The sequence below is a fragment of the Oryzias latipes genome, chromosome 7 (genome assembly GCF_053564925.1).
Source record: "Oryzias latipes strain Hd-rR chromosome 7, Olatipes_Hd-rR_3.1".
Taxonomy (NCBI): domain Eukaryota; kingdom Metazoa; phylum Chordata; class Actinopteri; order Beloniformes; family Adrianichthyidae; genus Oryzias; species Oryzias latipes.
The window spans coordinates 8,292,486-8,318,861 of record NC_136243.1 but is presented as its reverse complement, the minus strand read 5'-3'; the positions used below and the strand labels follow the sequence as shown (position 1 = coordinate 8,318,861).

Sequence of the window (26,376 nt, the reverse complement as noted above, 5' to 3'; positions counted from 1 at the left end):
ATGGAGCCCTTCATGTTGTTGACCAATCGGAAAGAGCTTTTATGTTAGACGATGCCCTCCTAATTAGACGACGGTCATTTGGAGAATAATGTAAGGAATTTTGACTCTTATTTAAATTAAACTTTTGCAGTGAAATGGAAATGAAATGAAAAAAAAAAAATATATATATATATATATATATATATATATATAATCCTGCTGTCTCCTCTATTCCTCTTTATCTGCACTCTCTCAAGACCTGCAGGCACACCAAAAATCTTCATAGAGAATTCTTCTGCATCCGGTTCTAAATCTGCTTATCCAGACCACTAAAACATGTAATATTTTTTTCTCTGGATCATCATCTCCCCCTTCAGCTTTCTCCTGCCTTCTGGCTCAAAAATGTTTTTTTTAATTGAAATATATTTCTTCAGTTCAGCCTGCATTCCCTATGCAATTTCAGTTCCCCTTCATTCTGTCTCTTACTCTGGCAGTAATCAGTAACTGCATAATTACATTTTGTTTCACAGCTCAAGACAAATATGAGCTGTGGCAGCCATAAGCAAAATGAGAGGCCTGTAGCAGCAGGGACTGACTATTCATTTTCTAAACCCGTTTTCTTCCTTTGTGGGAGCACAGGATCTCCAAAACTACAACAAAAAAACATGTTAAAGAGCTCATATCATGCAAAGTCAGGGGTTTTGAGATTTTAGGTGTAGTATAATGTTAAGTCATCACTATTATACAAACCCCAAAGTGGTATTTTCATCCATTCATGCATTTCTAAATATTCCTCTTAACCTGCTCTATGACCACCAGCCACTCACAGTCCACAAATACGAGTGAGTTCTCACATTGTGACGCATGACGTATTGTGACATCCCCTTCCAGGAAGAGTCTGCGCTGCCAGCACCGTCCCCAGGCCAACACACCCACTTGCTCCATGGAGCTAGCGGTGCACGCTTTAGTAAGGTTCCACAATATGGTGGGTGTTGTCTGTTTTTGTGGCCGACACGCTGCTAAAGGCCGGCTCTAGTTTAACGTCATGGAATGGTCGGCACCCACAATTGGTTTCAATTGGTTCTAAGTGCAGCAGGTTGAATTGACGCAGCTAAAAGTCCAGAAAGCTAAATCAGGGTCAGGAAGGCAGGCAGGGGTCAATAACGAGCATGGGAGCATCAGAGAAGAAACAGGAGTAATAAGGATCCAGGCGAGATTCGGGGCAGGCAAACGGAGTCAGAGACAAAACAGAGTCAGGAAATCAGAAGATCAAGATGAGTTGTGCTAAAGTGTACTGGGGGTTACCGGGAGATGTGCATCCAGTTCTCTGGAGATGGTTCCTGACCAGAGGGGGAGACAGAAATCTGACTTCTGTCAGCACCCCAATATTTCAATTTTTCTCCAAATCAATGAATTGGATAAAACATCACATGACTAATTACCCAATTTATTTGATGATGTTACTCAGGAAAATATTATATTACAATACATTAGGATGCATGTAACAACAAAAATAAACTTTCCTAAAATGGGAAACATACGGTGGCCCAGAAGGGTCACAACACATTAACTTTACACACAACACATTAACTTAACACACAACACATTAACTTAACACACAACACATTAACTTTACACACAACACATTAACTTAACACACAACACATTAACTTTACACACAACACATTAACTTTACACACAACAGATTAATTTTACACACAACACATTAACTAAACACACAACACATTAACTCACAACACAACACAATAACTCACAACACAACAGATTAACTCACAACACAACACATTAACTCACAACACAACACATTAACTCACAACACAACAATAGCAATAACGTGCTCCCTCCACAGCTTACTGTGACGTTACTTTCTGTTAGGCAGTTAGCCGCTCAGCCCAGTGGAAATTTCAGAATTAAAGCACTTCAATTGCTGCTTTACTTCCGTTGTGAGTTAAAGTGTTGTGAGGTAAGTTAATGTGTTGTGTTGTGACCCTTCAGGGCCATGAGTTAATGTGTTGTGTTGTGAGTTATTGTGTTGTGTTGTGAGTTAATGTGTTGTGTTGTGAGTTAATGTGTTGTGTTGTGAGTTAATGTGTGGTGTGTTAAGTTAATGTTTTGTGTGTAAAGTTAATGTGTTGCGTGTAAAGTTAATGTGTTGTGTGTAAAGTTAATGTGTTGTGTTGTGACCCTTCTGGGCCACCGTAGAAACACTCTTCTGACAGTTTAAACATCATCTATCAGTTTACAGAGCGTACTGAACAAAATGCTTCCTCCAGCCTGTTCACTGTAATCCAACTTTTAAAGGCATCAAAGCTTTATTTACAGAATGGCTACAAACATGTTTGTTTGATTTAAATGGAATGGATCGTAAAGTTATGTCTACAATGAGCCTGCAGATAACCACAGCAGTGTTTTGATTTTTTTCCACACAAAAGGATGGATTTGCATCGGCTGCTGACAGAGTGTTGGATATATGCTTCTTTGGAAAATTCCTGTTGCTGCAACTGACATAAAGATGCTACTTAGAATGTTCCTTTAAGAAGATTTTGTTATTTAGTCAGATTGTGACACAAGTGAACACAGTCAGTGTTCACTTGTGTGTCATGCTCTGTTTTTTTCGTCCAGCCAAGTCAAAGGACATAACTGTCAGGATATCATTTTTTAATTTAGTGTAAAAAAACGTTTTTCTAAAGTGTATTGTTGTTGAATTATTTATGTAGTCACACCTGCTTTACAAAAATTGGATTTTTGAAACAAATGCTTTTATTCGTTTTAATCTGTAAGCTCCGTCACGGTAATACATTTGTCGTGTAAAAATAACAACTTTGTGGAAATGAAGTAAAAAATGTGATCATATGACGTGTTACATACGTAGTCTGTGGCATCACAGGTTCACTGGCGGCCATCATCAGCCTCAACCTTCATCAAACCCCTTCTTTTTCTCTTCTTCTTCCTCCAAGTTTGAAGAGTTTTCCACTCAAGTTCTCTCTCTGTTCCTTCTCTCTATTAACAGATGAAGGGAAGAAGAATGATGAAAGGATTCTGTCTGATGACTCTTTAATCTGCCAAGCTGTTTGGCTTCAAATATTAATATCTCTTTAAATTATTTACACTCTGCTGATCTGCACAGTGTCAACTTAAATGAGCCGTCATATGCCAGCATACATTTGGCTGGGTGCATGCAGATGTTGACTCTGAGAGCTCATGTTGCAGTGAAGCAGCCCATCTATGTGCGCGCTACTTCACATCAAACGCCGGATGGCAACAGCAGAGTGACGGGGATGAACTTTGATGAAAATGAAGGCTTTTGTGTTGCTTCTTTGAGCATCACATTAAATTCCATTTAAAACAAGCAACTCAGCTTCCAGCTTATTACTGGTGATTAAATTATTCAGCTCATAATTAAGCTGCTGTTAAAACAGAGCGCTTATTCGGGTCAAGACTGATTAATATGAATAATTTAAAGCACGGTAATTGCCCTGACAGATTTTCTGTTAAATAGCTATTTATGTATGACATTGTCCAAAATTTTATGGGATGAAAACTCGTTTTTCAACTTAAGATTTTATGAGGTTTTCACCGCATGAAGTCAAACTTTTTGAAGTTTTCGTTTTTGCACTGTTGCTTGGTTTGTTGCCTCAATCTGACATCTCTATTCTTGAAAAAAAGGTATGTGTAATAAACAGAGCTATAATGCAACTACACAGCTGTATGGACTCCAATGCTTAAGAACAGTTTTGTAAGACACAGCGAAAACATGTGGCAGAGCATTAAAACCTGCCAAGAAAGGCAAAAATTCAGTTTTTAATGACGATGGTTCGATGATTAATTTGAACTTCAGCAGTCAAAGGGTAAACTTTTATTGTTATTATTGTTGTGAAGTCGATTATTAGTCATTTTCATCTGGATGGCAATCTCTGTATAATGTGTTTAGAAATATTTTTAAGTAAAAACTTAGTGATTAAAAAAGAAATCTGAACCCCCGTGTGATTTAGCAAGTTCTCCCACTTAGAAATCATGGTGGGGTCTGACATGATCATCTTAGATGCACATCCACTGTGAGAGACATCATCTAAAAAAAATAATAATCTGGAAATCACATTGCATGATTTTTTAAAATTATTTATTTGTAACACCTGAAAAAGTCAATGTTAGTATTAGTATAGCCTTTTTTTGCAATTCCACAGGTCAAAGGTTTCCACCAGGTTTGCACACACTGGAGGAGGGATTTTGGCCCACTCCTCCACACAGATCCTTCTCTATATCAGTCGGGTTTCTGGGCTCTCCTTGAAAAACATGAAGTTTGAGCTCCCTCCAAAGGTTTTCTATTGGGTTTGGCTCTGGAGACTGGTGGGGCTACTCCAGAACTTGACATGCTTCTACATGGTCTTCCTCTCCATAATACAGTGCCGTCGTCCTGTCCCATATGGAGAGAAGACCCCACAGCATGATGCTACCACCCCCATGCTCTTGGGATGGTACTAATCATTCTTTTTCCTCCAAACACGGCTAGTGGAGTTAAGACCAAAAATTTCTATTTTGGTCTCATCTGACCACATGACTTTCTCACCTGACTCCTCTGGATCACCGAAATGGTCATTGGCAAACTTTAGGTGACCGTTGTCAGTGCAATGCATGATTTCATACCATGACGTCTTAGTGGATTACCAACAGTAACATTGGAAACGGTGGTCCCAACTCTTTTTCAGTCATTGAGCAGGTCTTTCCATGTAGTTCGGGGTTGAGTCCTCACCTTTCCTAGGATCATCAAAACCCCATAAGGTGAGATCTTGCATGGAGCTCCAGTCCAAGGGAGATTGACAATCATGTTAAGCTTCTTTCATTTACTGATAATTTCTCCAACACTGGATCTTTTTTTCACTGAGCGGCTTGTAAATTGCCCCGCAGCCCTTTCCAGCCTTGTTGAGGTCTACAATTCTGTTTGTGGTGTCGTTGGAAAGCTATGTGGTCTTAGCCATGTTAGCAGTTGGAGTCGTACTTATTGAATGGGGAGGACAGGTGTCTTTATGCGGCTATCTACCTCAAACAGGTACTTCTAATTTAGGGTTAGGGAACATGTAGGGGAGTTGGACTATTTAAAGGTGGAATAACACATCTTTGTGGGTCAGAATCCTATCTGATGGACAAGTATTCAAATACCTATTTGCAGTAGCAGCATCCAAGTAAGTTATTTTAAAAATTGTGCAATGGGATTTCTAGATCTTTTTCCGTCTGAGCTGGTATCTGGCTTAAAATTGTAGCTCCAATATTGCTCGCCATTTTTGTTGCTCTGGTAATGTTATGTTGGGGCTCTGAGAGGCTGTAAGCTAATGGGAGAATATGCAAATAGAGGGATTCGGGGTAAGGTTACTCCGCACCAACAGTCCTGCCCACAACTCAGAGGCAAATTTCTATACAACTCCTGCTGCTCTGCAAACACTATGTCCTAGAAAACAACAGTTTCTTTTTTTATTATTATTATTATTTATTTTGGCTAAAAACAACAATCATAATTAAAAGACCACTGGGAACACTTTGAAAATAGATCAAAAGAGGATCGGAGAGGAACTTTAAGTTAGCGGAGCCAGGTCAGTTCACCAGGTAACCACTAGGTGGGTTGTCCCACATGCAAGACAATCCCCATTCACTTTAATGCACATTGATCACATTGAATGGACTTTAGCTTTTGGGTTTCATTTCATATCCAAAACAGGTTTTATCAAAAATCCATTTTAGCAAACCTCTTATTTGGTTTGATACATATGAGCCTAAAACAAGGATGTGTCTTATTGATTGAAAAAGCTAATGGTCAGCTGTTGGGTTTGTTCCATAAACTATTAATATCTCAACCAACGGTTGTGATTCAATCATGGCATACCTGTGAGGAAAACACAGAGGACCCATGCACTAAGCTCAGATTCCAAAAAACTCTTTAATAATCCATAGAAGAGGTGCACTCGCCACACAGGAAGCAAACAAAACAGTCTGACACCAGTGACACTCGGAGGACTTCCCAAACACACCACAAACACAAATAACTCATTGAAAACAGCTACGCCTAATCAGGGGCACAGCAGTTCCCCCCAACACACACCTCACACCTGGATACAACCAAATGACCCTAACACACACCCCTGAGTCAGACGTTTGTCCTTCGTACGTCAATGGTGATGACACTATATTTTTATTGTCTTTTTGTTCTCAAATACATTTTTAAATGCTGCCCCCCTCCCCCCAAAACACACACAAATAAATAAATAAATAAATAGTCTTTGTAAAATCAATATTTCCTTGAAAAATACAATATTAACTTATCAAGGCCATAAAATATTTTTTTTAAAGAACCCCTCTGACGAAATTCTTTTCTTTGAGTTTTAGTGATGTACGCGCAAATGTAATAAAAAAATCATGTCATTTTGGGATTTCTGAGCATTTCTTTTTTTTAATTGCTGTCAATCAAACTGTCGCAAAGACGCTCTGTTTGAATAATGAGCTGTTGTGTTATCACAACAGCCCAAGAGTGCATGTGCAACCTCCCTGATCTGCCTCGTCCCGCATGCACAAGCTGGGAAGATGGCACATTGCTGCATTGGCCGCACATATTTTAGGCTGGATTTCGTTGTTGTAGTATTTTTCAACCAGTGTTGCTTGCTGGTGGAATGTAGCCTAAATTGTAATGCAAATGAGGGCATTTTTCTTTGGATTATTAAAATTCGTTCAGTGTGTAATTTCATGAAACAGCAGAGTCTGGTTCACACATTTGTTTTTTCATTCTGCACACTGTTCAGAAAATGTCGATTTGGAACCAAAATTAGGTCACTTTTCACCAATTCTTAATCCCTAAAGAGAAAGTTTGGAGAAAAGAGACTTTCAGTCAGTGTCGTTTATGCCCCGGCTGCTCTAGGAGCCATTTGGATATTTTGCTGTCTGTGAACAGAGCTCTTGAGCCAAAGCCGCTCTCGATGGCAATCATACAATCCAGTTCAAAGCAGCAGCTGCTTCAGTCGAACAGCCACTGAGCACTGTAGAGCATTATCTCTCGGGAAACATCATCAGCCTTTTTTTCTAAAGGTCCTCAAATGTCCCTGAAAGTAATACGTGCGATTTAATCCACCTGTCTAAAAGGAGATTCAATTGTGAAGAGAAAGGGATTACTGACAAATGTATAGATGTCAAACAGTAGAGATGGGTTTTTGATATGGAAGATCAGGCTGTCCCTTTTAAGCTGAACTCTTTATCCCTTGTGCTATCCTAGGCACTTTACCATTGGGAGTTGGGTCATCTAGACCCACTAGTCAGTGCTCTGAACCTTTTTTCTTCAATGATTTGTGATCTTCACTGGTGTCCATGGATTACATGAAATCTTTCCACCTTCATCCACCTTTGTCATGGTAGGGAGAACACGTCAATGTAAGGGTGGGGTCATCTAAGATAGCACAAGGGTTAAGAGATTCTGCTCTAATGTCTGTGGAGGTCACAGACTTTTGGAGCCAGAAGCATATCTTTAGAGGTCAACTGTGAAAGTAAAAGACATTCTCTGAATCTGTCAACTGCATGCAGGTGCATATGGGGGCTACAGCATTTTTATGAATGCATATTGCCTAACACATTTATAATTTTTACATCTTGAAGAATGTAAATTTTGAACCAAAAAAATAGATCAGCACTGCTGAAAAAAATGTTTTTCATTTCATCAAAACACAAGTATGAATAAAAAAGGATATACTATTCCATCTGGAGCAAATGGTTTATTCTTTCTTTGTCTTCCTTTTATATTTTTAAGGAGTTTAATGATTTTGTGTTAAGAGATCAATTTACCCTGCTAGAATCCACTTTTTTGTTCTTAATATGTTTCTGCTTGAGCGAGCTCTCGAGGCCTTTCAATGGCAATCACAGTCCAATTCATGGCTGCCAGCTGCTGCAGAGGTACAGGCAGAAGGTATTATCAAGCCTTTTTATTGGATATCATCGGCCATTTTAGGGTGAAATGTTTTTATTGAAAAAGATTAGACTGCAGACATAAAAATAGAACAAGCAGCTGCATGATGGCATCACTTTCCTTTGAAAATTCCTTCAGAGGCGTGCTTTTGTTGTGAAAATTCAACAGATAAAGTCTACCAATAAGATTTCTGACAATACTACTGATTCAACACATTTGACCCCTTTTTCCTTTATAACTATTTCATTTTCTGTAATAACTTTGCTTCCTTTTAAAGCGTTCAGACCGGCTGTCAGTCATTCAGGTGGTATGACGTTCATTTTACGTATCGCTGCCTTTTCAGTGCAAAGGTCTCCCATTCTCTCTTCTTCATTCAACTCTCTGCAGCTCCAAAGGCCACACAAATAATGGAGAGCTCATCTAATGTATGCACATTTACACTCATGCCATACTAAAACACAATCCTTACCCACACACTTTCACTGTGATGAGGATGAAAACAACATTTTTTCGCCTATTGCATCTAAATTTAGAGGAAAAAGCAGGTGAAGTGCCCCTCATGGGTTTAGAAGGACACAGAATGAGCAAACTCTGAAAGAAATCACCCATTATCACAGATGGAATTATTCAATGTGTGATGGAAAGGTGACCAATCCAGCATTACACTGACATCTGCCCGGTAACAGCATAGGATAGACGTCAGCTCCCTTGGTGAGTCTGAGCAGCACCAGGTGAGGATGGAAACTGAAAACTACTCACATTTTGAGGCTAAGGTTTACTCTAAATTCATACATTTGAATTAAAAACCCATAACAATCTGTTGACATTAGAAATGGTGCAACACTAATTCAGAATTGGCTGATTTAGTCAAAAAAAGGAATAAAAAAAATGCTTTATTTGACATTTGATGATGTCATTTTAAGGTTGCACAGAGTGAATGTCCACATTGAGACAAATGTGTAGTTTACCGTGGGCTCAATGCTGGACCACATACATAATATTTACAAGTGGGTAGGCTTGTGGGCTTTGATCCGCTGGTTTGGGGTCACAAAACTCCCAGCAACAGCAAGTATGAGGCTAAAGTGGATAAATCCTCATGCAAAAACTTTGCAGTTACTGTACATCCAATGCCGATCATATGGGGTCGTCATCATAAGAAAGAAAACCAGCTCGTTCTGCAATTGGTCTGCCTAACAGAAGTGCCCTCAATTCATCAAGACAGTTGATTCATCCACAAAAAACTTTCTAATTTTGCACAACAAAGCATTTTATGTTCTCTTCCTGGCTAGATTTTGCTATTTTATACACCCTTGTTGTGCTGGCTTTCACATTGCAGTTAACAGCATCACAGTTCATATCCAAGCAAACTAAGATCCTAAATTTCAGACTTTTCAGAGCCCTCTCACTTTCTCAGGCGCCTGAGTTCATTTGAGCGCTCACAGACAGATGTAGATCAGATGTTTAACCCTTGTGCTATCTTAGATGACCCCACCCTTACATTGACGTGTTCTCCCTACCATGACACAGGTGGATAAAGGTGGAAAGATTTCATGTAATCCATGGAAACCAGTGAAGATCACAAATCATTAAAGGAAAAAGGTTCAGAGCACTGACTAGTGGGTCTAGATGACCCAACTCCCAATGTTAAAGTGCCTAGCACAAGGATTACGTGCAAAGAGGAGCTTCAAATAAAATCCCCCCCAAAAAATGGGACTCACAATGTGCTAATACACACAGACTCTCCAGCCATAAGATGTCACTTCAAACTGAAATAACACCAGGAAAAACTAAACAAGTCTTGGACTGTTATTTACACGAGTACTGCGGTGGCTGTCAAGGCTCTCACTACATACAAAAGAAAAATTGCAACAGCATCACCCGAAGCACAACGAAATTAATCGCAACACAATGACATAAACGCAGTAACAGCATAAACCGCAGCACGGCGGGAAAAAAAAATTACGTGTCCCAAAAAATGCCCCAAGATCATGTTATAAACACCAAAAACACAGTTTTCATAAGCATGGGTCTTTGATGCTTTGATTTATCCATTTGAATTTCAAAAACGACATTAATATATCAAAGGCAGTGAGGAGTTTACACCATTGTATTTTGGGAAATATTGACATTTTTCAAATAAGTCAAGATCACGTGAACTTTAGAGCTTCAAAATCCGTCTCAACTCGACAAGGTTCTCCCCTAAACAAACGTGTTCCATGCATGGACCCTCCTCAGAAAAACGGAACTCAAATGAATATTTTGACATCAAGCTGGCTTAAACCTGAAGGCCTGCACCAGTGCTCCCTGTGTGTTCATCTTCATCTGAAGTGACAGTCCCTGAGGTACAAGCCTTTTGTTAAAAGCATCCCCTGCAGATTGTCCACCGGGAATGACTATTCCCATCACTGAGTACTGAAGAAGAAGGACACTCACTGTCATCCTTTGGAAAAAAAATAAAATAAAAAAAACATGACAGCTACACTTTCACATCAGTGGTTCATCTTAATAAAAGCCTCCTGAGGCCTGTTAGTATCACGAACAGCAACTTCAAATCCACCCCACCTTTGTCTTCAGGAGGCAACATGCAGGACGGTTGAAACACTTTTTTTTTCTTTTTTGTGAGATACGTGGCGATAGTAACCCTTGTACTATCTTAGATGACCCCACCCTTCCATTGACGTGTTCTCCCTACCATGACAAAGGTGGATAAAGGTGGAAAGATTTCATGAAATCCATGGACACCAGTGAAGATCACAAATCATTGAAGAAAAAAGGTTCAGAGCACTGTCTAGTGGGTCTAGATGACCCAACTCCCAATGGTAAAGTGCCTAGGATAGCACAAAGGTTAAGGCAGGACAGGGAAATGGGAGATACCAATGTTTTTTTCTCAATTATCAAGGTAGTTATCAGCCTCCTTTGAAAAGATCCATTTAAAATTCTATTAAAGTGCAAATTTGTCTGTTTTTACAGCAGCGATGTCTTGTGAGGTCTCAAGAATAGAAAAGAAAGAAAAAAAACGTTAGAAAAAGGAAATCTGATCCTGTCCAGGTAAACTGTGATATTTAAGATTCTATATCCCTGTTCCTTCCTTTACCTTTGTTCCTCTGTATTTTTAACACACTGGGCCCTTACTAAATGATCAAACAGAATAAATTTCAGTGTTTTCCCTTTTTTATCTTCATGACTCAAACACAAGAAGAACAGTAATTTCCCCTGATGCTCAAGTGAACTGACATCAAGCAGTGCTTGGAAAGAAAGAAAAGTGACTTGAATGAAGATGTTTTTTTTAAATGATTAAAAAAAGAAAACAGAAAAGAAAATCGAATAAATACGTTTTTTTTTGGTTTTAAGAATAAAAATGTTATTAAAATACATTGTATTTCCTTAAAAAATGCTCTCCCTGCTGGGAACTGGCACAGTACAATTTATTTTCAAATTTTAGTACAAAAGAAAGTAGAGTGAAGGAAGATTCTTAATTTTTGTTTATTCAATTTTTTTTTATTTTTTTGTCAATTTTAGCTCTACAAAAGAATTTTATAACCTACTTCATCCTTACTACCCCTGGCATGTTGTTTAAGTTTTCACTACAACCTGTATGAGAAGGTGCATGAACATTTCTATTCTACGAATTAGGGAGCCATCTATTTAGTGTGTGCCGCCTGTGTGCCTCATACAGGTTTGGCCATTTTTCACCCACAGACAGCCCACATTCACCTGTAAGGGCAGTTGTGATTAATTGCCTTAATTGATATTTCCGTATTAAGCTCATGCACAGCCAAAATGCATGATTTTCCATGGTTATTTTCATTATGGTTGTATTATGATGACTTAACCAAAGTTGAATGGAGGTCAAAGTTCTTTAAATGTTTGGTGTTGCTCCTGCTCTTCAGCATATGTTTACCTTATAAGCGTGATTCAGCAGCCGCTGTAACAGCACTCAATTTTTCTGCATCCACATCATAAAGTCAAATTGTATTACTATTTCCAAGAACATCAATGCTAACGGTGGGGAGCCCTGCATTTATGCTCTCAGTTACTCTGTCCTCAGCATGAAGCTGAGGCTCGTACAACAAAACATGACTGGCTGCTGCTCTTAACGCTTATAAACTTGTGCTATCCTAGGCACTTTAACGTTGGGAGTTGGGTCATCTAGACCCACTAGACAGTGCTCTGAACCTTTTTTCTTCAATGATTTGTGATCTTCACTGGTGTCCATGGATTACATGAAATCTTTCCACCTTTATCCACCTTTGTCATGGTAGGGAGAACAGGTCAAAGTAATGGTGGGGTCATCTAAGATAGCACAAGGGTTAAGGAACACTCACTGCTAATGACAACTCTGGTTTTTATTGACCTACAGTTTTGATCAGTTAGCTACCCCAGTTCACGTTTACAGAGAGTTGAAAACTCAACTGCACAGACAATATTGATCATGTCAGCAGGACTGCTCTGGCTTCTGTACTTCTCTTGTGTCACAGCAGTTTTTCAGACAAACCACCTACAGAGGAATTGAACGCTGCGTAAAAGCTAGATTCATTCCAAATGTGGGCGAAAGGGCCTGTGAGATAAAGATACGGAAATGTCCCACAGCACCAAATTTGGAGTCCCCAAAGCATGTTCCTGTTCACCCCGCTGCAGAATTCGATCCTACCCAATGTGTGACAAAAGATTTTGGTCAAAGATTTAAACCAGATGTGGCTTACACTAAAAGCATTAAACAAATGAATCAATGTTAAATTGGGACAAAGTCTATGGAAGCATTTCTGTAGCATTATAACAAATAACAGTCAATTCCAGAAATGCTTATTCATTTTCAAAACGAAGCTGCATTTCTTTACTCAAAATCAAAATGAAACATCAAACCACCAAACCGCTTTTTCTTCTTCTTCAACACCACTAATTCTGTCACTTAATTAAAATGATAAAGCAAATGGTATTTGACATTTCATTTTCAAAAAGTTCTCTGGTAAATGTGTAGCAAGATTCAGTTAGAAATATCTAATTCGAACATTAAAATGGATTAACAGAAATGCTTTTTCATTTTCACAATGCAACTGCATCAAATGACTTAATAATAAATTAAAAATCAATCCTCCAAAATGCTTTTTCATTTTCTTCTTCAACACTGCAAATTCTGTGACGTAATTAAATCATGTGAATTCTGAAAATGAAAAAGCATTGCTTTTATTGACTTTCATTTTAAATTATGCTATAGAAATTCTTCCATAAAAGGCAAGCACTGAATGCGAAAAAGAAAAGAAAAAGTCAAAAGGTGACGAAATAAATAAAAACTAGTAAAATGTAATCGGAAACAAAGTTTACTGTGTTTAAACAGTCTTAAAAGTGCCAGTGGTCCTCAATTGTGGAATAACCATTGAGTGTTTATTAGAACAGGACCTAGGGAACCCTCTACCTGGTGTTCCAAATAGGAAGTAGCCGCTGGTTTTAAGAAGTCACAATCCCAAAGTCTTCTATTGAGAAATAAACAGCTATTACTCAGTTATTTTATTTGTCAAAAAAATCATTGTTTATTTTAACATGTTCTTGTTAATCTTACATGTTTTCTTTATATTTCTTTCTGCAGTGCAAGTTATTCAAGTTGTAAACTGACCAATTAGACTCCTCATTACAAGTATGTGGTCTCACATAGAATATTCACAATGTTTGATTGACAGGTTCTCCAGAGCCTGCTTTCAGTTGTAGGGCTGTGGACTTCCAACCAGCCCTATCCTGATTGGCCAAAGTGCTTTCCATAGAAATAATTAATTAATTAAGACCTACTCTGACCAATCAGTGATTACTAACATCTGGCTCCAACATGGCATTGTCCATATCACAAAAAATGCTGATTGAATTGACTTCATTTGGTTGGAAGTAAGCCATTTTCCATAGATGACATCAAACTCACTCGGGCAAATTCTCTTATACAGTCAATGGAAATAACTTATCTGAGAATATCGGGATCCTTGGAGATTTTTAAATATAAATTGAAGATAATAGCTCAGTTCATTAACTTATTTTTTTCTATTTATTTAACTTTAATTATTTTATAGCTTTTATCCTTTATTATTTGGGTATTTTTACCGTGTCTATCTTTTAATCTCTACAATGCCATCTCAAAGTATTTGCCACATTTCATTTTTTGTTTTTTGACTGTGGTTGCTTTTAATTTATTGTGTTTTATGACCTGTGAAATGTGATGGAATGTGTTCTACAATAAGTGACTGATTAAAAATGGTTTAAAAATGCTATAAATGAGCCACTTAATGGGCTAAATCCTATGTTGTCGTCTGATCCAACTGCTCACATAATGCCATCAGGTCTATGCTTCTGAACATGAAACGTTTATAAAAGTTTGAAATAAATATTCATAAGAACAATAAGACTTTTTAAAAGTCCATTGCAAATAAAGGAGCAGCCCAGTGTTTGTTGAGCTATTAAAAATCTCAATGATCTAGAAAGTGAATCAGTGGGAGTTGTGATATCTTTCTCCACTACCTAGTTTGTCTGTAAATTCTGAACCAGCTTTGACCTTTTGGTGAAAATTAAAATGTTTTTTTTTAAGCTTCATTGCAGACAAAGTGCTAGACTGACTCAAGCTGGACTCCACATGTTATTATAACTATAAATTTAAATTACAAAGAACCGTCACAATGCATATGTTCAATTGTCTCCACATGCTTCAAAACCAAACAATTTCTTGGAATTGTTTTTTGTTCGTATTTCTCTGTTTTTAACACATTTGATTACATTCAGTAATAAACTCTGAAGACCAGCAGCTCTGCACACATATTTTTGATCTTATGTATTTATTACACTGAAGACATCTGGAAGCAGAAGAGCTTCCTCTTGTCCTTCGCCATCCTCAGATATGTAGAACGAGTTCTGGCTTTATTGACATTTTATCTTAAGTGAGGACACATGCAAAGAGTTGGCCATCAAAGTAAGACTTTGAAGGTAAAGGACGCAAAAACCTCTGGTGTGTGTATGTGTGTGTAAAGAGCTTGGGGCACAGGTTTTACAGATATGTGTTGGGCAGCCTGTATGAGAAGATAAACATGGAATTCGTTAAGTGATTTTATAAAAAGTCATGTGTGTCTCGACATTGTTTTGGGAGAAAGTTACAATGCAATAAATCCCAATTGACTACTGTTAGGTCAAACACAACCAACAGTGTAGAAAAGCATGTCATTTGTTCGAATGCCACTACTGGGACAACCTGACCATGGCTGAGCCAATGCAATGGTGGAGAATGGACAACCAATCTCAGAGGGCAGCTGTTTTCTTCTGACCAAATAACGGTCCTGCAAAAAAAAAACATCCAGTGAAAGGATTGACATTTAGTGCTCTGGCTGCTTGTTTGGTGCATTAAATCCTTTGAGTATAAAAAAGTCTATTTATTGAAATTGGTGAATATTTCATGGTATTAATGGGGTGAAGACCCGATGCAAACAACAATAGCACAACCTTTGTGAAACAAGCCCATGAAGAAAAACCTGCAGAAAGTTTGAGCCCTTAGGGTCTTAAACAGGTCTAGAGACAGTCATCTCTCATCTCCTAGAACTCGATTAGGTGTTTGAGATTTTCTTGGTGCCATATGCAAAAGTGTATAAGCCTCCACCAAAGAGCAATTTCCATGGCGGCTCCTCGTAAGACATTCGTTTTTGATGAAATTCCAGCATCTTCTGTAACAGATCACATCAATGGCACCACGGCTGCAGTGCCCTGCACCGCAATAAAAGACAATTCAACGAGGGACAAAACTGTATTTCCATGAAACATCCCAAAAGGGTGAACACATTTGCTGAAGGGCTAGAGCTGCTGAGCTGAAAAAATAAAACATGAGAGCCATTAAGACCAGATGGCCCTATCACTAAAACATTAGAGCTGCTGTGGAGCAGAAAACAGGAGCAGCATTTAATAATCTGTTTGCAAAAAATATGAAGAAAATTCTCCCTTTATACTCTCTGCTTCCCTCTTTTCAGATGAAAGAACATTTAAACACCAAAGGAACCAACTGTACTTGTGAATTGCATATTATAATCGATTTACTTTATAGGCATGAAGTCAGCATAATGTCAGGAGTCTTGATTTATCCAAAGGTTGGACCATTTATAACCATTTTCTAACAAAGCTTGCTGGTAATTTATTATTTATTTACCACATACAATGACAGTTGTTTGAACGATGATGCAGCTTCATGCTCCCAATCTAAAACAGAAAGAAAAAGCTAATCAATAAGTGTGTCCTCTGGCCAAGATTGCTGCCTTTGCTCACAAGAAATATCCCTGAGCACATCAGGAAGGCCCCTCTGAGGGCTTCTGTTGGCTCATCCCAGCTCTAAAAATGATTGTTGGGAGATGGAAAGTAGATCTGCTTATATCACAAACATCATTTTTCCTTTAAATAAATGTGCTGCCAAATGGCATTAGCGATTGGACAGGAAAAAAATGAAGGTCTTTTTTTTTAATCAAACAATATTTAACAAAAAAAAGGGTTGATTTGCTCAAACCACAATCAGGCTCCCCAACCCCTGGGCTGCGGTCTACAGGGAAAAAGAAAATACGACCTACATTTATCTGTATTATTTATAATCTGATTATGAAGGACGTTTTATTTGAAAACACTACTAGATTTTCCCCACCAGATCCAACTCATTTTTTAATATGCAGTATGTGAAGTCACTCTGTCACGTGGCAAAAATCCATCCGCTGCTTATTTAAAGCGGCTGTGCCGACAGCTAAAAAAAAAAAAATGAACAAGCTTGCAAAGTTGGCGAAAAAACAAACTTATATAAAATGTTTCTTTGAGCAGAAAAGAGTCAATGAGGAAGAAGAGCCTTTGATTTAAAATGAGAGACCTGCAATTCACAGACAGAAAACAGGAGTCTTTGCTCAAAATATGTCTAATGTTATGATCAAGCTGCTAATAAAGTTCATTCATTCATTACATTCATTATCCTAATTGGGAAATACAATTTCTTGTGACCACATTCTATTTTTTTTTAATCCATCACACTTTAAAAATCGGACAAGGCTGACGCTGGCGTCGGATATTTTACAGAGGATGAAAGTTAACTTAACCTTAAAAAGTCAAGGTAACTGGAGGCTAAAGAAAGAAAAATTGACACCTACTTCAGCCTCATACATGTTATGGTGAGTGGTAGGACCCAAAAGCAGAATCTGACTCCGAGGGCAGTTTAACAGTTTATTCCTCACAGGACAAGGAACAGAATTAGACAGGCAGCTGGATCAGGGAGCTAGAGTAGAGAACCACAGATACGTAGAGCAATTGAAAAGTGATAATCCGGCAGGGAGAAGTAACAGGCTCAGGCATTTAAAGACATTGATGAGATGAAGATCAGGTGTGCCATGTAGGGAGGCACCAGGGAAAAGGTCAGCCACGCCCCCCAGCTCACACTGATCATAACAGTACAGGCCGGTCCATGACAATATTGTCTGACATTCAATCGCTCCGTGGCCGGAAAAAGGTTAAGGGATCACTGTTTTAAAGGAACTTTAACGTTGTCTGTGATCCTGCAGGGTTTAATCCTGGCTCCCCACCTAACACTGGAAAAAAGGCATGGCAGATTAAGACAGTTTTGAGCACTTACTGAAAAGCTTATTTCAGCCTTTTGAACTACTTTTATAGATATCGTGGGAAACAAAATTTCCTCATGAAAGGGAAAACAGAAGAGAAAAAAACTAACCTACAATTTATGGATTATCTTTGTAAATATCTGTTCATAAAATGTCCTTGGATTATTAAATATCATCTGTTGTTTGAGGCATCATACAGTTACTATGATGCAATATGAAGCAAGAGAAAGTTGTAAGACTAAAAATGTTTTAACAACTTTAATTCTCATTTTAACAAGTTTACTTCATCTAATTTAGTTTACCAGATTTCACCTAATTAAACTAATTTTGGGGGAAAAATAAGTTTTCTCTTTCAGAGTGAATGTAAGTAATGCCAAATTTTCAACTTAATCATCAAAAATATCAGTGTCATGGAACATCAATTTAAACCACTTTAATTAAACTAAATCAATCATGAATGCTAACATTTAAAATAGACAGCAATGTAGTATCATGATATGAGAAGCAACAATGTAACAAAGTCCAATCATTGTATCAATCAACACAGTATCATGTAAAGAACAGGACAAAACTTTGTCATTATCATCAAACAAAGAGACACTTTTAGTCAAATAAGATTTTTCCCCTCAGATCCTGCTTTACTGAATGTGTTCATATTCAAAACGCTTTCCAAGAAAGCTAAATTATTTTTGAAAGCCTTTTCATACTATCAAATGATATTTGTGTTTTAGACATGTTGAAGCTGTGCTTAGGTAAAGCACAAACACTCTTACCGAGTGCATGAGTGCAAGGCTTGAGTACGTTTAATTTGTCACATTACACCCTTTCAACTTGCATGAATATAATCATATTCATAATTACTTTTTAAGTAGCTGTGCAAATATTCCAGCTAAAAAGCAGTGAGAAAACATCAACCTCATTGATTTGAATATTAATAATCACACACTAGCTGGATTTTTTTTTTTTTTAAAAGCTAAACAGCAATTTCAACAAAGAGGAAAGCAGTTAAGAAAAAAGCTGCAGACCCAATCCATAAAAATAAATCCAGCAGCTTATTTGGATGCATTTATACCTAACTGGAATTTTTGTTCCTAAACCTTCAGTATACAGTATGTGGGTAGATTTAAAACTAAACAGCAGACAGGTACATTTATTGAGCTTTAGAAATATTGTAATGAAAGGATGCACAGTGATCAGTGCAGGCTTTTGAAATAAAATAAAAATAATCAGGATTAAAAGTGTTTGTCTATCTGCAATGAGTTCAGCAGTACCCTCCTGCCTTAAGACCAATAAAATCCTATTAGTTTTAGGGGCAGAGGTGCTAAAATCCAGTTTACCATGATGAGACAGGATGCCACAATCCTAACAAAAGAGTTTCTTCACACATGGTGAGCACAGGTTTATCAGCGGGGATGGATGTTTTTCAAGACTCCCTCTGCCATCCATGCGCATGGCTGTGACAGAGAGAGCAGACGGCTGTGATGAACGTGCTCCACGCTTTCCGCTGCACCAGCGGCGTCTTAAAAAGCCCTCTCATCAAGCCTGATTTTCCAGGCCCTGCAGGTCAGAACGCGGTCTGATGCACTTCCTTCTCTGATTGGCTCTTGATATGAAGGCCATTTCACCCAAATGGAGGACTTGACAGTTGGGGAAAGTTTCATTTTGATTAATAGCACTAACTAATCCTGCAATTTGGTGATAAAAAGGAAATAAGAGTGCAGCTTTGGTTTGAATGTGCATGGTTCCTCCATTGCTGATATGATGCTCAAACTGATGCACTACATAAATGGTAAACCTGACTTGTACATTTTTAGTTTTTTGGAGAATTATTGTTGTGATGAAACAAATAGAAAAGTGACTTTGGTTTAATCTGTTTGCAGCCTTTAGATCTCCCGTTGGATGGTGCAGTTTTATAAGGGTTAGCTGGCAACAAAAACTCAGCACAGCTGTCTTTCAGTCGGAAGACTAGCGCCATGTGTTGAAGTGTCCTGAAGCCTGACACTGAACTCCACACCTTCACCAGTGAGCCCATCAGTGTGTGTCAAAGAGCGCCACACTGTCTGTTGAGTGTTGTGAAGAAAAACTGTCAGTGTAGCTACCCCTGACTAAAATACCATGTAGTGAAGTGCTTTCTAGAAACTAGGAGGATTAAAGGTAGCCACTTAAGCTTGGACTCTCCTTGGTTCATTCTGAAAAACCCTGAATAATCTCTTCGAAAAACTTTGGAATCTTTTCTTGGGCAAGGCTCTTACAATAAGGCTATACATATGAACTTCATTTATTTTGGGGGCTACTATTTATAATGCATGTATTATTTGCCTTATCGATATATTTTCTTATTTTTACACTACTTCCTGAAAGCTAATTTTAGAGTCATGTGCAGTAACTCATTTATCCAGCTGCTGCTGTTCTCAACACTAACAATATTTATCATAGAATCCTATGAAAAACATGTTTCATCTAATGCTAATTATAATCACAGCATGTGTTCGTGTCAAACTGATCTGAGAATGTGTTTGTCGTCAATAAAACACACACCGTTGTTGCATTCAAAATCTGATGCTGGTAGAACAAAAGTGAACAAAACAATTGAAACAATTGGCTAACACTATTTCAGTCAGATTATATCATTATGGTGTGTTTTGTGTTCGAAAATGATTCTTGAAAACATCATTCATTAAGTACACTGTCATGGAATCAAATGCAACTCCAATATAAAAGTTCAAATATAATGGGTTATAACAATTTCCAAAGAAACATCATGAATTCCTCCTCTCTCATCCCTCCTTGCTCACCTTGTCTCCTTTTTGCTTTCTCCCAAAATGTGGCTTTGCCTTCACCTTAGATCAGGAGGCTCTGGTAGTCAACGCTCTTCAGCTGACATCGGTTTTGAGCTTCTATCTGCTGTGTTCTCCAAAAACACTTTGCTTCTCTTTTACTGTTCTTACAGCCAATGTCACACAGCCACTACATACATTTTGCGCACTTTCCACGCATGAAATTTCGGTCTTTTGTGATACATGCGTGAGATACATATTTCATAACTGTTTCTTGCGTTTGTCATTCGTCGATGTGCGCAGATTTCCGTCGAGGGTTTAGGCTCTTTATGTGGAGTCAGTTATGAGCTGTTCAGCATGAGAAATACAAAGTTTACGCTTAATTTATTTATTTATCTTGTGTAAATGTGAGTGATTTTTGCAAGATACATGCGCGCATTTGTCTTTCCACGATCGTTCCACCTATGTGTAATGAATTTTTCAAGTATTTACCACTGATAAATAACTTTTATATTGCATATATGGTGCTCATTTCACGTTCAAATTAAGTGATTGACACACAAATCACTAACGATTTACACATAAACAGCGTAATAATCACACATGGTTCGTGTTCTACATTGATTTTTGTGTTCTTTGCATGGTTTATTCGTCATACATCTGAAAATTTTATATAGACAACTTTTATCACTTTTTCAATGTATATTTACGTATGACCAATTTTCATCCGTGCAACATGCTCAAAATGCACATAGTGGCCGTGTGACATGTTAGTAACATTATCCTATTTACCATTTATCTACATCTGTTTTCCCATAACTTCAGCAGGTCACTTGCTTTATGTTGTCTAAGATGTGCCATATTTAAAGCTACTTTTGTGCTATTTATATTTATAAAACACTTGTGCTTGGGACCTCTGAGACAAACTATGTCATTGCTCTAAACATGCCGTAATTTGTTCTATGAAACTCAGCTGCAGTTTTAGTCATTAAAGTTATTCAAACAAAAATGTTCCTGCAGACAAAGCACCAGCACACAAAAAATCATGACAGAAATTGTTTTTTAGCACTTGTAACACAGAACAAAATCCCAGTTTATCTATCCATCTCTCTGTCTGCCTGTCTGCCTGTCCGTCCATCCATCCATCTATCCATCCAACCATCCATCCATCCATCCATCCATCCATCCATCCATCCATCCATCCATCCATCCATCCAACCATCCATGTATCCATCCATCCATCCATCCATCCATCCATCCATCCATCCATCCAACCATCCATCCATCCATCCATCCATCCATCCAACCATCCATCCATCCATCCATCCATCCATCCATCCATCCATCCAACCATCCATGTATCCATCCATCCATCCATCCATCCAACCATCCATGTATCCATCCATCCATCCATCCATCCATCCATCCATCCATCCATCCAACCATCCATCCATCCATCCATCCATCCATCCATCCATCCAACCATCCATGTATCCATCCATCCATCTATCCATCCATCCATCCAACCATCCATCCATCCATCCATCCATCCATCCATCCATCCATGCATCCATCCATCCATCCAACCATCCATGTATCCATCCGTCCATCCATCCATCCATCCATCCATCCATCCATCCATCCATCTATCCATTCATCCATCCATCCATCCATCCATCCATCCATCCTGTGTCCCTTGCCAACTGCCCGCGCTGCTACCATAGGATTTCTAAGAATCAGACGGTAGCAGCATGGAGGCAGTCTGAAAATGCTGATCATCATACGATTTTGGGGACCTTGGAGATCCTCCTATCAGTCAATTATGGCACTGCTTCCCTCCTGCCACCCACACTGGACTGCCACCACGTGGCCTACAAATGTGCCTGGGTGGCCACCGATCGATGTCTAAAAGTCTGGTTGCTGTTTAGTTTGAACATTTTCTTAAAACTTCTACGGCCACCGTGTGGCGTAAAAAAAATGCGACTGCTGTCTCCCGATTACTAGACCACCTCCTGAATCTGCTGAAAAACGTTCATTTCAGTAAACATGTTTTATATCAGATCAAAGACATCATTATACATGGCAGGGAGCTGAAATGGAGGAGCAAACTGTGCCCCCTTTTTTTCTGTGGTATTGCTTCAAAAAAGATGTTGCAACTCGATCAGTTGATGTCCAGCATCAACTGGAGCTGATGGGGGTTGTTAAAAGTGACCTGGAGAAACTAAACCAGAATGTTCAAACCAGTAGTGTCTCAAAACAAGCACACCGATGTTGATTATCTGTAGGAAAGCTGGAAGGCTGGTCACAGCTGTGTGCTGAAGGAGCATTTATTCGTGCAGTGACAATATGCAGCATAGTTTCCCAGCATGCTTTGTCTTGTACGATCTCAGTGCAGAAATGCTCCCCATTCCACTTAAAGGTACTATGCGTGTCTGTTTTATGGTGCACTCCCCTCTCCTGCTTGAGGGTTTTTAATCACTGTAAAAGCCAAATGTCTGAATGGTTCATAAATATCTCGTGGATAAAAAAGTCACAGGAAAGACACACAGCAAAAAAATGTCCAAAGTGTGGCTTAATTACTCGATTACAAACCTAGTAACATTCTTATGCATAGACACGTTGCGCGACTCACAATATCGTTGCAAAAAAAAATGATAGAAAATAAGAGACTGAAGGATATTACAGATGGAAAGAGACTGTGGCCTGGAATGAGATGTTCATTAAACTTCACTTGCGCTGCAGATATGCACACATAGTTATAAACACGCTCTGAGTGCAACACATTTCTCCTTCACTGGTGGAGCACTGAATGCAGCAACACTCCTCCGAAGCCTGTAAATAATAAATGACTCTTCTTTAAGTCTTGGCATGAATTGTAAAAGCACAGAATGTGCTTGGTCTGCTGGCATCTGTGTGTTTAACGGCTTCCACAGCTGCAGCCAGACACTCAGCTTCACTCCAAGCCAGAAACATTAGGATGTGACCTTGTGATTGGTGCCTGCCATGTCCTGGCAAATGTGCTTTAATACAAAACCTTTCAGCTCCTGTGGATATTTTAGCCAAGGTCTTTGTCGGCCGGCAGCAACTAAGTGTTCTTGCATTGATCTCAGGGTTATTGATGAAAACCTGGTGGCTGCAGGACAGCGAAAGAATTGCTCAAACTTGGACACATGTCAACTAAAGGAGTATTTTTTAAGTATTCTGAGGTAACAATCAATATAATGAGATTAATTAAAAAATGTACTTGATTGACAGCTCTATTAATGTAATTTTATGTTTTCGGAGACTAAATCTGAAGCTCTACTAATAAAAAATCATGGATCCCTATGTGTCATATAAAGTTATTAATATTTTGTTCATTTATTCATCCCCCCTTTTTTTTTTACCTGTGCTGTCAAACAGCTGATCAAGCAGATCAGAGTTGAAGGCCTCTTGTGTTGGGCATATTTTACTGTTACCAAAGGGGTTTATGGATCTTCAAACAGTGTATATTTTTTTATAACCCCTTTTGTGTCTGAAGCTCAGCTGTATTTTTAATAATTATATTTATATGCATTCCTTGTTGAACCGGACGGAAGAAAAGAAGAGAGAAAGAGAGAGAGTGGGATGTTAGAGATGGGGCCTTTCGGGGTTTAGAAGATGAATGAATAGTTCTCACATATACACACCTACATCCATCAACAGATAGTCTGCACACAGCCATTTACAGGTTTTAAATATATTCATACATTAATGATGGAAGATTTATCTCACAAGACGTCTGCACACAGACAGGTACACACAAGATTTGCATTACCAATATTCTTGTAAAAACAGTAACCATGCCCGTATTTGTGCAAACGTAAAAAATCAGGTGGGTGCAATTAATGTGTGCTTCTAAAAGTGTGCCTTGATCACACTGAATGCTCCAGCAAAGGCAGGAGGCCCGGCACCCCACACCCCAGAGCTAGGGACAAACAGCGGAGCAGCTGATCCAGGCATCCAAGAGCCTCACCGTCAGACAATGACCCGGGAGCAACCACCCACCCACAGAGAGGGAGCCGGAGGCCAAGACCCGGCAGCCCCCTGGTTGAGGAGTTGGGGGAACAGAGAGCGTGCAGAGCAGGAATCCCAACCAGGACAGGGACTCGTTCCACCCCAAGGTGCTCCGGGCCCATTGCCAATGCCCCAACCGCTCGAGATCTATGCCGGCACCCAGACGAGAGGCACGCCACCGCCCAGGAGTCCTGAGCCCCTGCCCACTCCGACCCCTGTCTCACCCTATTTTGAAGAGTGTCCTAAAAATGTCTCACTGCAAAAAGCCTGACAACAACTACAGTCAGAGGTCTACATTAGAATTTATAAAGGGAAAGTTTTTTTTTTTTACTTGGGTCCAGATTATTATTTTAAATTCTATCAGTCTGGGTCTGATACACATAAATTCCATATGTGATGTTTGGCGAGTTGGCCTATTCAATGTTCAAACCTTCCTCTCATTTTTTCTTGAGATGGAGAAAAGGTTCAAGCAAAAAGGGGGAAAAAATGACAGAAAACCTCAAAGCAGAAGCTTTTTAAGCTCACAGAAGCATTTGAGTGCAAAGTGATGGACTAAAACAGAAGCTTATCAATTTTGCAAAACTGGCAATGCATCTGAGAGCAGACACAGTTGAGATATATCTGAGCAAATTGCTTGAACACAGACAGTTTGTGATTAAACTGACAATATTATATCTGATGTGCAAGCCAGGAAAATCGCTCCGCGATAAAAAAAAAAAAGGACACTCACAAACTCTCATGTAAAATTAAATCTTGCAGAGGAGTGGAGGTTTCTGATTAGATGATTTGCGTAAGTAAAGGAAAGAGGCAGCAACTTTAAAAAATGAAAAACTGAAGTGAATTGAAGGCACAGTTTTCCTTCCATTCTCTGCTCAGTGTTAACAGATGGAAGGGTTATGCTTAATTGACCTGCACTTCTTTTGGCTGATTATTTTCAGAAATGCAATGAAAACAATTTTAATGATTAGAAAAAAAGAAAATAAGAGAATCAGGAGAAACATGAATCTGAGCATGTGGCTGCTGTTTAATGTGTTCATAGGAAGAAGCCCAAACAAAAAACCAAATAAGTGAATTGCTTTATCACGTAAAGGTTGAATGTGAATGTACTTTTTTAAAAATCTAAAATGTATTTGTTGTTCATTACATAGGTGTATTTTTATGGATTGCTAAGATGTGCAACCATGTTTGTTACTTAAATTTACTGTTTAAATTCACAAGGTCTTAAGATATAAGTTAAGATAAAAGATAGTACACTCAGTAGCAGTTTTAGGCACGGGCAGTGCGGGGGGCTGCCCAGGGCGGCAATTCATAGGGGCGCCACCCCTGCAGCTGTGTGCGCTCCTGTTGGCTGAGAAAGTGGGCAGGGGTGAACAGAATCAGTTCAACTTTGGGTCTCTCCCAATTTAAATGGAAGGATGGGGAAGGAGGAAGGGTGACAGAAGCTACTTTTAATTTTTTTTTTTAAGGCAGTCATACTGTGACTTTCACGATTCAGATTTTAATAGAGTTATATAAAATTTGTGCATGTTTTGTTACTTTTGTGTTTAAGGGCCAAAACTGTTTTTTTTTTTTTTGGTTGATGACCAAAAGTGAACCTTAACTTGTTACATTAGTGGTAAACCTTAGCACATCATGACTCATGTGTCTGTGGTAACCCTTGGGTTTTATTTTATAATTAGTTCATAAATGTTGAATAAGCTGTGATGGTTGTGCAGCATGCTGCTAATGGTACAAATAACTCCAGATTAGTCATCACTTTAAAAATCATTTGTGGCAGCCTAAATGTTTTCAAAATTTAGAAAAACAAGCAAAATTCATTTCAGACGCCTTTTCAAGTAATTCTGAATTCAGTAAGCCAACCGATTCATCCATTCATGGCATCTTTTAAACTGATAATTAATAATCACAACATTTTTGATTCAACTGAGAAACCTTAAAATTCATTGCGAGATCCTAGATAACTACCTTGAAATTATATATTTAAACCTAATTACAACCAAAAAAATTGAAAAAAAAAAAACCCAAACAT

At 38.6% G+C, this 26,376-nt stretch overlaps 1 protein-coding gene across 1 annotated transcript in view; it reads right to left on the bottom strand.

The window, feature by feature from the left end:
• oprl1 (opiate receptor-like 1) overlaps window positions 1-26,376 on the bottom strand; it is a 131,180-nt gene that overhangs the window by 38,036 nt on the left and 66,768 nt on the right. The gene's annotated exons all lie outside the window — the stretch shown is intronic.